The following is a 13547-nucleotide window of genomic DNA, read 5'->3' as shown; positions in this document are numbered from 1 at the left end:
CTAAATTTCACACCATGTACTTTAGGTACATCACCAATTGGGATTTGGGTCACTCTGAGTCCCTGTACAGTGTACCATAGGTACCCAGGGCATAGGTGCACCGAAGGCTTACCAGGGGCTGCAGCATATCTTTTGCCACGCCTGGCTGGCCATCCAAACTGACACAACTGGCTGATCACTCAGCTGGGGCAAGGTCGTGTAATCACCCCTTTCTTTGATATAGTATTCCTATGTCTAACATTATATCTGGACACATATGCACCTATAAGTCCCTCCTATGGCAGGCCTTAACAATCCTGGAGGCAGAGTGCTTGGTTTTATGTGAGATGGTGCTCTAGCATGAGCTGAGCCTGTCTGCAGCTTTTGGAACCATGTCCTTATAGCTGTTCCAGGGTATTGCCATACCATATACTCTTAAGTGCATTATGAACCTCGCGGTTAAATGCTATCTTTGGTTTGGCTTTATCAAAACATGTCGTGTAAGGTGTCATACGCTTTGGAATACTACTCCCTCGTCAATTCTGGCAACGGGGTAGCATTCCACCCTTCTAGAGGGAGAAGACATGTTACTTTCCTTAATCCCGGTTAAAGTTAACCAGAGCCTCAGCATCACAAAATGGATGCATCTGCCACAGACACAAGTCTGACCTCCTGCTGCTGAGAGCCCTTCCAGCGAGGGAGGCTTGGACAATAGGTTTCCTGTCACAGGGAGGTGCTAGCACCACCCCAGACAGGAGATAGTGGATTGGGGCAGGTAGGGCTGAATGAAACAAGACACTGCCTGGGGCACACAAGGTGTCCCATGCATAGTCCAGTTCAAACCGGTGCTGGGGCACTCCAGCCCCAGCTCTAGCGCGAAACTGGACAAAGGGAAAGGGGTGTAACCACCCCTTTCCTGGGTCCCACCCATAGGAAGGACCTAGCAGGTAATACAGCCCCTTGATTTGGAATAAAGGTAGGAGCTGTTTCCTTCGACTTTAGATAATCCTGACTGAAACTCTGATACGAAACTCTGGACCCTTCGACATCCTACTCGACGTAGAAGACTGAAGAATCTCCCTTGTGGTCAAGGAGTGACCACCCTGTGCAAGCAGGCACCATCAAGCGCTCAACGGTTTGCTTTGTTGTTGCTCCCGCCGGAGCTCGAACGACAGAGCCTGGCAAGAACTGGACTTCCAGACATCCAACAGCCCGATCCACAGCCACAGCAAAGCTGAGACCCGTGGAGGCGACGAGAGACGTGGGTCCGGCCATCTTGGAAAGCCAGCGAAGTGCTTTCTGTGCAGCTCCTGAGGCACCCTCGAAGCTGTGCATTGGGGATTGAGAAGCCCCAGCCCCAAGCATCCTTTGCACCGAAGATCACCTCTCCACACTCACCGAGTGCTGCGTGGGGCCCTTTTGCATTTTCCTGCTCGACATGTCTGTCCGGTCACTTGCCCGTTGGCTAGTGGCCTCTGTGACGACGAACCTTTGAATTTTTAACGCTGGTCTGGTTGCTCCAGACTGGCCCTTGCTCCCCTGAAAAGGAGCAGCCCATCAGACCTTGCAGGTCTGATCCAGAAGCCATCTTCGATTCCTGCGTGGGTTGCATTTGCCAAGGCCTGTTGACTCCGAATCGAGATCCGACACCGCCGACAGCGAGAGCCTTCGTGGGACAGTCCGTGCCCAGCCGCTGGTCGTCGTCGACACCTCCTGGTCTACGTGGCAGCGGAGACAAGCTTCACGACATCACCTGATCGCAACCCGACATCGCCTGGTTCCATCCTGGTTCCATCCTGGTCACTGGCTAGTGACCCAGGATCTGTCCCCTCTGCTTTCAGGTACTCCGCATCTTCGATCCACCCTTGGATCCAACCGGACTCTTCTCTCCTGGTTGCCTGCAGCATCTTTTCTCCAAGGCTCCATAGAACTCCACGACGAAACCCAACACACTTTGACACCTATGCACCCGCTTCCTGTGGGTGAGGTAACGCGAGTACTGTGGTGCTCCTGTAGAGATTTACACTCCTAGTGTCCTAGTTTTAAGTGGTTAACTTCTAGTCCAGTCGGAAGACTTCCAAATCTGCAACTTTCTAACTTTTGGAACCCATTGACTTCTATAGGTGCACACGTGTGCATTTAGACACTTCACCCGCATCCTGTGGGCCTCCTGCTCCCTAACTGCTGTTAGTCCAGTGTAGCCCCAGCGATTTCCAAGGCCCTAGGCCTTACCATTGTTCGTGACGTGGTACTTATACCACTATTTTAGTATATGGTTTAGCGGGCCACCAGGGCCTATCCATATTTGTGCAACTTTTGTATGTTATATTAAGTTACTTGTTATACGCTTGTGCTCCTGTGCTCATAAAGAGTCAAGGGGATCTATTTAGAAATAAATACATATATATTTTGAATATATAACCTGTGTGGTGTCCTTTCATTTGGTATTAAAAGGTTTGCATATGGTAAAACAGCTGGCTTCACATGCCCTTCACATAGCTACCACAGAGTACCACTTTAGTTTTACTTGAGTTGGCCACAAGATTGCTCTTTCCATTGTATTTGTTCAGGGCATCCAGTGCCGTCTGGAGTCTTGTCTTTGTGTGCTCTAGGAGCATACTGCATTAAAAAGAGTTTTTGTCCTATCCTTGGGGTTGCCAAGTTGGCTGTGTACCAGCTGAATAAAATAGGGGCAAGGATGCAACCCTGTTTTAACCGGCGGTCTGTTAGAATATTTGAGTTGGCCGATGCACCAGAGAGCCTAATGCATACCCATGTCTTGGTGTAAAGCGAAATGATAGCGTTCAGCAATTTATTTGGGATATTCCAATTTTGCAGCTTCTGCCAAAGTTTATTACTGACTACTCCTTCAAAGACGGCGAAGTAGACAAAACAAGCGAACACGGACAGGCTTTTGGAAGTGACTGCTTGTTGACCTTTAAATATTACATCTGGCGCTTAGTCCGTAACACATTTAGAAAAGCTGTTATATTTTGAATTAGTGAGAATTTTATTTTCGGCAGCACTCAAAATGATAAAACGTCTAGTGCAGTTTGCATGCTCCCCAATTATTAGTAATTGAACAGTCAGAGCGGATTTATTAAAGAAGGTATTAGTAATGAAAGTAGTACTTTCCATAGTGAAAGCATAATCTCTAAAGAAAGGACTGTTCATTCTCACCATGTTGGATTATCTATTAGCAACCTCGCAATCTATTATCCTTACCCCAAGAGGAAGATAAGTAATAACGATGGATCTGACTAAGCGAGCTGTAAGGTTTTCACTTGTAAAAATATAATCAAGGCTACTCTGTGGTCCATAATGGGATATAAAAAATGACATTTCTTTGGGATATGAATTACACCTTCTCTAATCCTTGAAGTTAATGTGAAATAATCCTACTTAAACCTCTACATGTTGGTCAGGGACCAATTTACATGTTATGTCCCTATGTAAAACCAAAATAAAATAAATAATGAACACCACTGTGTTTATAAATATAGCATTGTTAATAGGATTCCGCCCTTGTCTGCTCAGCTTTTTATATATGACAAATTAATTAACAAAGGTGTTATAAGAGCATATGCCAACTTTTACAGGAATATAGAACTGTGTTCAAAATCACATTAGATACCTTGCATTTTAATAACTGAGAAACACATACTGTAAGTTTCTGCTATTGTTGTCATTAAGGTTACTCGAGGATTAATGGAGATTGGCAGATATAATTACGAATTATTATCAATAAGTCCGATTGTTTCTGATTTGGCAGTCCTTCTCACCCTCTACCCTGAAGTCCATTGACTTTCATTCGAGAGAGAATATTAATTGCATTTCAATTTCCTTAGTGGTTTACAAGGAGCACAGAAATGTCCATTACCTGAAAGCTTTTTATTAGACAAATTGCAGAATACTCCAAATGAATACGTGTGGTTTTGAAAACCTTGTGCTGGGTTCTTTGGGTAAAAAAAAGCACAGGACAGTAGTCTAACTTGGACTGTACTGCTCTGTTAAACTCCAGACGTTTAGAGATCAGTTTTGCAAAAATAAATTAAGTCTGATTACTCTAGCTTAGTCACCAACTTAGCATCACAATTTGTACAAACTAGTTTTCCTCCTTCTAAATACTCACTGGAAGTGTAGGGGTCATTTTGTGTTGCTGATTTGATGCATGGGTTCTGGAAGATGTATTTTTATATTCCCTTGAAGCAAATAGGGTAGGGAAATGAGAACACATAACATACAGCAAAACAACTTTCAGGAATTTAAACTCATCAAAACTGCCAATTTAAATACCAATAGAATGACTATCTTCTAGGAAGTAGGATACTGTGTTGTCCCAGCTTCTCAGCAGACAGTACTTAACACCTTTATGTACCATAACATCTTTAAAATGTCTAGAGCATTTGGATTTTATCCTCAAAAACGTTTTTCAGTATTTCCAACCATAAACGTACAAAGACAAATCTAATAAACATACATCACATAACAGTCAAAGAGAAGATCTCAGTACCAAAGAATAAGCCACATAATTAAAATATCAAATGGAATTTGTACAGATAAGGCGGAAACGGGTACAATGAGCTAACCAAAAACATCAACAATATATATACTCTACTCTATATATATCATAAATATATTAAATGACTATAAAATAGCAAGTGCTGGCATAGGATGGACTGAATAATGCGCAGAGTGAATAAAAGTATATACTTCAAATATAAAACATATATGTAGTATGTGCAGGGACTCTGAACCATAAAGTGGCCATAAAACAGGACGAGCACAAAGTTTACCAAAGTGGAGATATTCGGAAACGGCCTCAAAGTGCTTATTCCATTGTTTTTACATCTAATGGATCAGCTCCAATGGATACATTTAGACATTGCGCACACAACCTTCTACAAGGATTGTGTGTGAAGGAGCCATATGGCAACCGTATGCTCCAAGCTTTCGGGGAGGGGCGAGGGGGGGCGAGCATAGGCAGGGCAGTAAACAAGATCAGGCTTAAAATGTAACACAGCAAAGGTAAGGGACCCTTCAGGCATATTGCTTATTTCACTGGCGTATGTGTACGTTCAGAATGCATCCTTGAGGTTAGCTGTAGACAAGTAACTCATAAATGCAGGGGATGGCCAATAGTCTCCTAAGCCAAGATGGATTTAAAGCTTTTTCACCTGGGATAGCCACTTGATTTTACCAGAGCTATCCAAGGAAACTATGTCCTCAAGAGCTTGGCGATACACCTCTAAATCTTGGAAAATTTCAGCCTTCTCCAGTGTTGTAGCAGTCTGAGTTCAGCCTTGTGTATCATTGATTCAATGTCCATATCCCATCTTAAGAGTATTAACGGGGCATTTTTAGTGAGGTTAGTTAGAGATCTGAAGAATGCATTTTCAGCCACCCCAAGCATGGTTAAATTTGAGTTGCCCCATAGAGGAGCTTCGCGCGCATCCAAGATGGACGCGTGAGCAGAGGGCTCCCGAGACCCTTTACGCCTCCCGCACCTATCCTGTAAATAATCCTGATTTGGACGACGGGTACTTATCATTGATGCCCTGCTGATGCCCACATTCTTTCCGGAAATTGAATTGGCCGCCGGGAACCGGACTTCCTGCACTTTGAACCTTGTGGCCTACGTCGAAGGCCATCCGGGGGCTTGAGTCCCCGAGGTACCCAGGTGGCAATTGAATAACAACGGCTGGTGCGACACGTCCGCTGCCCCTGTGGTACTTTCGGTTTCGCTTTTGGTCATTGTGGACGGCGACTTGCTGCCGATCGGCGCGCCAGCTCTGATTCTGCTGCCAACCCTCAGCCGACGTTGGATCCTTGCCCTCTCGCCTTTACAGGCTTGCCACGACGGTAATCATTCTGACCAGATCCCAGAGGTTTCGTCAGAGCTCGTCGCCCATCATGGCAGGCAGGGCGCTTGTCGAGAAGCGCACCACCAGAGGCCCATCCCGAGGAGGGGTTGCCCAATCCCAGACTATTGATCGCTTTACTCGTCCGAAGGGCTCCCCAGGCGGATCGAGTGGGGCCCTCGAGGAAACTGGTGATGGTGCTCCTGAAGCTGAGGAGCCAACTTTGAAGGACGTTATGGGCGCCATTGCAAGTGTTCGGACTACCATGGGCCAGCAGTATGAAACCTTGGCAGCTAAGATAGACAAGGTGGCGATTGAGGTCAACCTCATCAGGGCAGACTTGGGAAAAACCAATGAACGGGTCAAGTCCCTTGATATCAAGACTGCGAGTCTGACCACGGATGTCTCGGATCTCCAGACCACAGTCCGCAATCTCCGGACGACCAGTGACCTGTTTGCCCGTCGGCTGGAAGTTTTCGAGAGCCGGGCCAGACGCAATAACGTCCGCATCGTGGGTGTTCCGGAGAAATCCGCTGACTTATCCACAGATGTCCTGGTGGAAGACCTCGTCTTGAACCACCTGGCACCAAAGGGCCTTAGTAAACTTTTCGCTGTGGAGCGGGCTCATCGAGTCCCTGGTGGGAAGCCTAAGCTGGGAGCCACTCCGAGACCCATAATAGCCAGGATTTTTAATTACCGGGACAGGGACGCCATCCTGCAAGCCTCACATACAAATAGTCCCACCAAATTTGAGAATGTGTCGATCAGTTTTTACCCGGACTTTACTGAGGCGGTGCAGAAACAACGGATGGGCTTTACGGGAGTGAAAAGGCGACTCAGGGACATGGGACTGAAATACGCTATGCTTTTTCCGGCCCGCCTGAGGATTGAACATGAAGAACGTGCGCTCTTTTTCGACCGCCCTGAGGTGGCCAGTGACTGGTTAGACACTTTGTCGACGCGCCATGACAGCCCGGAGAACTCGAGGGGCGCCGAGGGCGGCTTGGAAGAACAGGAGTAGTGAGTCTACGTCGGCATGCCTGACTTCACGTCAGTGGCTCTGTGACTGTTATGTTCTTACAGTATGGATACCCGGGGGTGGGGGGAATCGGGACTCTTCCTCCTCTGGGGACTTTTTCTCTCTTCTTGTAGGTTAGTTTAATGGGGCGACAGGCACACTGCAAGTTGGGGTGGCTCTTCGGTCTACCGCAGGGGTGCAGGGTGGGGGGTTTGTGTTTTGAGGGTTCACTGGGGGTGGTGGGGGGGACTTTTCTTTCTTGTTTGTATCGAGGCTGCGCTTTGTTCCATATTTGCTGCTATGTGCCTGTTTCGGGCGGGGGGGGGGCAGAATGTTTACTTCTGGGATGGGGGGTAAGGGGCTGAGGGTGTTGAGCTGGAACATCAACGGTCTTGGTGATAGGATAAAACGGGGGATAGTAATGCAATATTTGAAGCGATGCTCCCCAGATGTAGTTTTGCTCCAGGAGAAACACTTAGTAGGTAATACGTGCCAGGCACTGAATAGACGGGGTTACCGATTGGTGGCCCATTCCGGCTTTACCACTAGGTCGAGGGGGGCGGGCATCCTGGTTAAGAACTCCCTCCCCCTGGAGATAGATGGCACGGTGTTGGATGACAGGGGCCACTACGCGGCTATTACCGGAAGGTGGGAGGGGAAGTCTATCTCCATATTGTCTGTGTATGTTCCGCCTGGTCTACAGTCCACCACATTCACTGATTTGGGTAGGGTGGTTCTGGGGCTTCCTGACGGCTTATTGGTAGTGGGTGGCGATTTTAATTCCGTGGTTAATGGGGAGAAGGATAGTAGCCCCCCCAGACTCCTTCCGCATTGCAGTTATGGCTGGGGAAATTTTTAGACACGTTTGGTCTGGCGGATTGTTGGCGACAACTGCGCCCTGGACAGCTCCAGTACACCTTTTACTCGGGAGCTCATGGGAGTCTCTCGAGACTCGATTTATATCCTCGTACCGGCGGAGCAGATGGTCTCTGTAAGGGAAATCAAGCATTTAGCTAGGGGGGTCTCCGACCACTCCCCGCTCTGGCTCACTATTGATGCACAGCTGGGGGGCGGGGGTCGGATTGCCCCGATCAATCCATGGCACTTTCACAACCCCAAAATTAGATCGGAGGTGGTCAAGTGTATGGATTTCTACTTTGCTGAGAATGAGGGGTCGGTGTCCTCCCCGGTCTCCTTGTGGGAGGCTTATAAAACTGTGATTCGTGGTCAGACTCTGTCCTTGATTGCTAGCGAGAGGAGGAGCAAAAATGAGGAGGTGGTGGGCTTGGAAACTGAAATTACTGGGTTGGAGGAAAAGTTGGAGTCTGGGGCTACACCTGAGCGACTGCACTTTTTGGCTCTTTAACAGTCTGAATATAGGGCTTTGGTGACTGACGCGGCCAAGGCAATGAATCGTGTGCAGCAGGGGCGTTTGTATGATGTGGGTGATAAAGCGGGAAAGTTGATTGCTTGGCTAGACAAACGTGATAGATTGAATCGGGTGGTGCCTGTGGTTGAGAAAGTGGACGGAACGCGAGTGGTGGACCCGGTTGAGATAGTCGAGGTTTTTGCCCAGCATTTTTGGAACGTTTACGCGCCGGTCTCGGACAGACCGGAGGAGGACTCGCACTTGTTGCTTCGTGATCTTGCGTTGCCTAGCCTCTCAGAATCGGACAGGGTGCTTATGGAGGCGGGCTTTTCCACTGATGAGGTTGCGCTCGCCATCCGCTCCCTTCGCTCGGGGAAGGCCTCCGGTCCGAACGGTATACCAGTCGAACTGTACAAGCTATGCCCTGACAAAATGGCGCCGTATCTTTGTCGAATGTTCTCGGCAATGCGAGACCGTGGGTCCCTTCCCCGGGATCAAAGACTGGCGTCCATTGTGGTCATCCATAAAGATGGCAAACCCCGCGAACACTGTTCATCGTATCGGCCGATATCGCTTTTGAATGCGGAACCCAAGATCCTGGCGAAGCTTTTGGCAAACCGGTTGATCACGGTGATTAGTGATTTGATACAGCCGGACCAGTCTGGTTTTATTCCCCATCGGAATACCGCGCTCAATCTTCGCCGTCTTCACGGTGTCTTGGCGAGGGCGGGGTCTCTTAAAGAGCCGGCCATCCTGGTTTCTCTTGATGCCTCGATGGCCTTCGACACGGTGGAGTGGCCATATCTGTGGGCTGCTCTTGCTAAATTTGGTTTTGGCCCGAAGTTCATTGAGTGGGTCAGGCTTCTGTATGAGCAGCCTCTGGCTCAGGTGGTGGTCAACGGCAGGGCCTCGGAACCCTTTGTTCTCTGACACAGCACGAGGCAGGGGTGCCCTTTGTCACCGCTTCTATTTGCGCTTGCCCTTGAACCCCTTGCTGCGTGGCTCCGCTGGGAGCCCTCGCTCAAGGATATTCGATGGTCCCCGGACTTCGAAGATCGCATATCACTATATGCCGACGACATATTATTGTACCTGACCTCCCCCCGTAAGTCACTAGGAGTCCTCTTCGACGTTTTGAGTTCCTTCGGAAGGAACTCCGGTTTAGTTATCAACTGGGCCAAGTCCTGTATTTTCCCACTCACTGGAGACTCACCCTCTCTGCCCCGCGCTTGCCCGATACCTGTTTCTAGAGGTGGCTTTAAATACTTGGGGATCTATATTTCATTGGACCCCGTGGTACGCTATGAGCGGAATTTATTACCCCCGCTTGCCCGGCTTAGGTCGGACGTTGCGGCGTGGTGTAGTTTGCCTTTGTCCCCCTTGGGAAGAGCGGCCCTGTTCAAGATGATGTCTCTTCCCCGTTTCCTGTATGCCGTCCAAAACACGCTTGATCTGGTGCCGGCCAGTTATTTTCGTGAAATTGAGGGCCTCCAGAGGAGACTGATGTGGGGCGGGCGGCCCCGCATTGCATTGGCAAAGTTGACTTTGCCCTGGTATGACGGTGGTATAGCATTGCCTGATATTAAAAGATACTACTGGGCATCTCAGTTGAGCGCTGTTAACCATGCCATGTACGGTCCAGTTCTGAATCCCGCATTTGAGATGGATAGGTGGCAACTGCCCGGGGGCGATTATAACAGAGCGCTCTATTCTGGAGCCGCCAGGAAAACCTGACGGGTCCCACTGGAGTGGCGGTGCGAGTGTGGGGTAGTGCGACTACGGCTACGGGGTGGACGGGTAGGCTGACTAGAGCGACCCCCCTATATGCCGCGGAGAGGTTGGGTGAACTATGGACGTCGAAGGGTTTCGATAGATGGGACCTTATTGGCATCAGTAAAGTGGGCGACCTCTGGGCCAAAAATGGAGTTAAGACCTTTGATGAATTGAAACAGGAGTATAACTTGAATGATGAGGAATATTTCCGATATCTCCAGGTCCGTCACGCCCTTGAATCGGTTTTCCCAGCCGGCTCTAAGATCCCGGAGTATTCTCCCCTGGAGGACAGAGTGCTAGACGGATACGTTCCTGACAGCACTATCTCTCTTATCTATAAAAAACTCATCAATGATCGTTCGGACCTTCTTATTCAGCTTCGATGTGCTTGGACTGGCGATGGGCTGGAGTTGGACGATGAAGACTGCAGGCTGCGACATCCTCTCCTAAAGAGGTCGCGATTCCGGCGCGTCTCCGACTGGTACAGCTGAAGATTCTGCACCGAGTCTATGTCACGGGTCCACGATTGATGCATATGGGTTATTCTGCGGATGGGCTGTGTAGGCATGGCTGTGGTATGCTTGCTACCTTCCTCCACATCATATGGGAATGTCCGGCGGTAGTGATTTTTTGGACTCAAGTGCATGCGGTGATGGGTGAGGTGACGGGTGTTGAGTTGTTGCCTGAGGCCAGACGCTGTTTGTTGAACATCTGGGAGCCGAATGACTGCACTGTTGCTCAGACTCAATGGGTCACGCTGGGCAACATGGTTGCGAAAAGGGACATCGCTCAATTGTGGGGATCTCAGAGGGCACCATCAGTTCTCACCTGGGAAGAAAACATGGACTGGTGCATGTTTAGAGAAAAAATTGTATATGTTTCCCGTGGTAGGCCCAAGAAATGGGGTAGGATATGGGGTCAATGGAATTCATACCGAGGAGAGATATGCGCTCCCCCACTTATTGAAGCTCCCGACACTCCTCGATCTCCTTGACTGTACGTTTCGGTTTCCCAAGTTCACACAATGCACGATATGTTTCTTGCTCTCTGTCCCCCCCTTCTCCCAGGATCTCTCCTTTTTCATAACACAGCTCATTGTTCGCCTTTTCCCATGCCGTATGAGACAGTCATTACATTGCAAGGTACCGCCTCGACTCTTTCTATGGTTAAGTTTTTGTTGTTTATTTTGTATAAAATGTGAAACCTTTTAAATATCCTCTTATTGCCACGAACTTTGGATAATATCATGCTTCTTTGCTGCCGGGCTTTCGGTTGTCGGCTGATGAGCTGTGTCTTATTGTGCTATTGTTATTGCATATGAATGGCCAGCCCCGGTGGTTGTAGGCCTGTAACTGTATTCCTTTTCTTACTAATAAAGGTTTAAAAAAAAATTTTTTAAAAATGAGTTGCCCCATAATTCAGCCTCTTATAAACCACTGCCCTCAACCTTGGCCCTATAGACATTGAGCACAGGTGAAATAAGTCTATGTCAGGAGGACTTATAGCATCTTAGGATAGCAGTAGAACGGTCAGTTAGGTTCAGGCTGCTTTTCTGAACCTGGGCCAGCCATGACATAGATTTGCTTTTCCAATTCCTAAGTGGTCAAACTCACTGACCCTATCTAGCGGGCTATCCCCAGCATTATTGAACCCCTGAAAGATTTGTGGGGGCTAATAGCTATAAACTTTGTCTTAGATTGATTTATTACGATCCCCCGTTCAACACAGAATGCTTCGAACTTATTCACCAGACATTAAAATCCTCTAGGGGTCTTCGAGATCAAAAGGGTGTTGTCAGCGAATAGTGGGATAGGAGTCTTGGTACCTCCAAATTGAGTGGCATCTTTTAGATCATCCTCCACAAAATGTGCCACACCATTTAAATATAGAGAAAATAGGGTGAGGGCGAGGGAACACCCTTGTCGGACCCCTTTATGGATGTCTATCTGGTCAGTCAGACCCCCCCCCCCCCACCCGGCCCCATCTCACTTGGGCATACGTATCCTGGTGTAGGCAAACCAAGGCATGTAGAAGATCGAGTGGGACCCTGTTGCTCTTAAGAACCCCCCACAGTTCATCTCAAGGCACAATGTCGAAAGCAGACTTTAGGTCTACAAAGACCAGATATAAATGTGCCTTCTGAATAATCACTTTTACAGTAGATTAATAGGAACCTAAAGACTTGGTCAATTGTACTGGTCCCTCGCCTAAATCCTGCCTGCAGAGGGGAGAGGGCCAGGTGGGGATCAGTCCATGATTCAAGTCCATTGAAGGGCATTGTGATCGCTATCATCCCTAGTGAAAACCTTAGGATTAACCAGGCATCTCCATAGTTGGAGAGGGATTAAAACATAATTCTAGATGTGTGACAAAGGCAAGTAAAAGTATGAGCAGCCTGGGGTTCTGAGACTGTGTGTCCATTCCATGCTCTCAGGCCCGATGCTAAAGTGAAAGAGAATAGCTAATATGCAGCACTTGTCCACCACTTCACTGGTGGAGCGTTAAGTACAGGAATCCCCCATTCCTCATCCATTTTGTTGACAGGGGAGGAACTTCCCAGATCCCAGGGCTTATATTTGGTGTTAAAATCACACCCTATAATAGAGGTGTCAGGTGAATCGTAGGCAGCCTTTTGTGCACTAAGGTCATGAATCTCCTGGGTACCCCTGCCACCTCATTATAAACATTGTATACATAATAGTTTCAAGCGTCATTCCTGGTGATAAATATGCCCAAGATGTCATGTGAGACTTTGTCCAGATGAGAAAGCTGCCCGAAGAGTGATCCTTTCCTGTGCCAGGTGGGATTGACACCCGGGGTTCCCTCAAGTGACTCAACATGGCCGCCCATTCTTTCATATCATCCTCCAACTTTTCATCCTGTCTGACATGCTTCATGCGTACTTCCACCACCCATTTTGACATTTCCCTAAGCCAGTCCCCCATACCTCGGGAACTCCGCCCCCAGCCACTTTATAGCTATGCGGCATTTCACCAACAGCAGACAGTGTACATTTCCTATTTTCAGGAGAAGAAATCATGCTCAACAGAACCTGTCGCATCGTGGGCTGCAACTCCCGAACCAGTGGCCGTTTTAAGGTTTTTCAGCACTTCCTGCCAGAAGGATGTGGGAATGGGCAATGCCATACTATTTATGTATGAAGTCCACCTCAGGTCTCCCACACCGGGTGCAGCAATCTGTTTGGGCATTATATGAAGTGTTTTTAGAGACAGAAATGTCCGATGTACATAATTGTACTGTATCAGTTTAAATCTAGCGTTGGAGCTAACAGTCCTCACCCCCTCGTGTACACGTTCCCAGTCTTTAGCAGTCATGGGCTCCTCAATCACCTCCTCTAATTTTGCTTGCATGCAGAGTGTCATCCCCGGGAGATCATCCTGCAATGCTTGGTGCATGCTAGATATCAATCTACACCACTCTACCATGGACAGGAATACCGTCCGTGTATGGGAATGAAGCAAAACCTCTGGGAAGCATGGCTACAACTTGTGTGCCGTTGCAGGATTCTTTACATATTGCAAGTATT

General features: G+C 48.2%; 1 protein-coding gene across 2 annotated transcripts in view; it reads left to right on the top strand.

The window, feature by feature from the left end:
• Positions 1-13547, top strand: part of SGSM1 (small G protein signaling modulator 1) — a 1153128-nt gene that overhangs the window by 491936 nt on the left and 647645 nt on the right. The window lies entirely within an intron of this gene.

Source organism: Lissotriton helveticus, chromosome 11 (assembly GCF_964261635.1).
Source record: "Lissotriton helveticus chromosome 11, aLisHel1.1, whole genome shotgun sequence".
Taxonomy (NCBI): Eukaryota; Metazoa; Chordata; class Amphibia; order Caudata; family Salamandridae; genus Lissotriton; species Lissotriton helveticus.
Note: the sequence above shows the minus strand (reverse complement) of the source record. Positions and strands in the feature narration are given on the sequence as shown.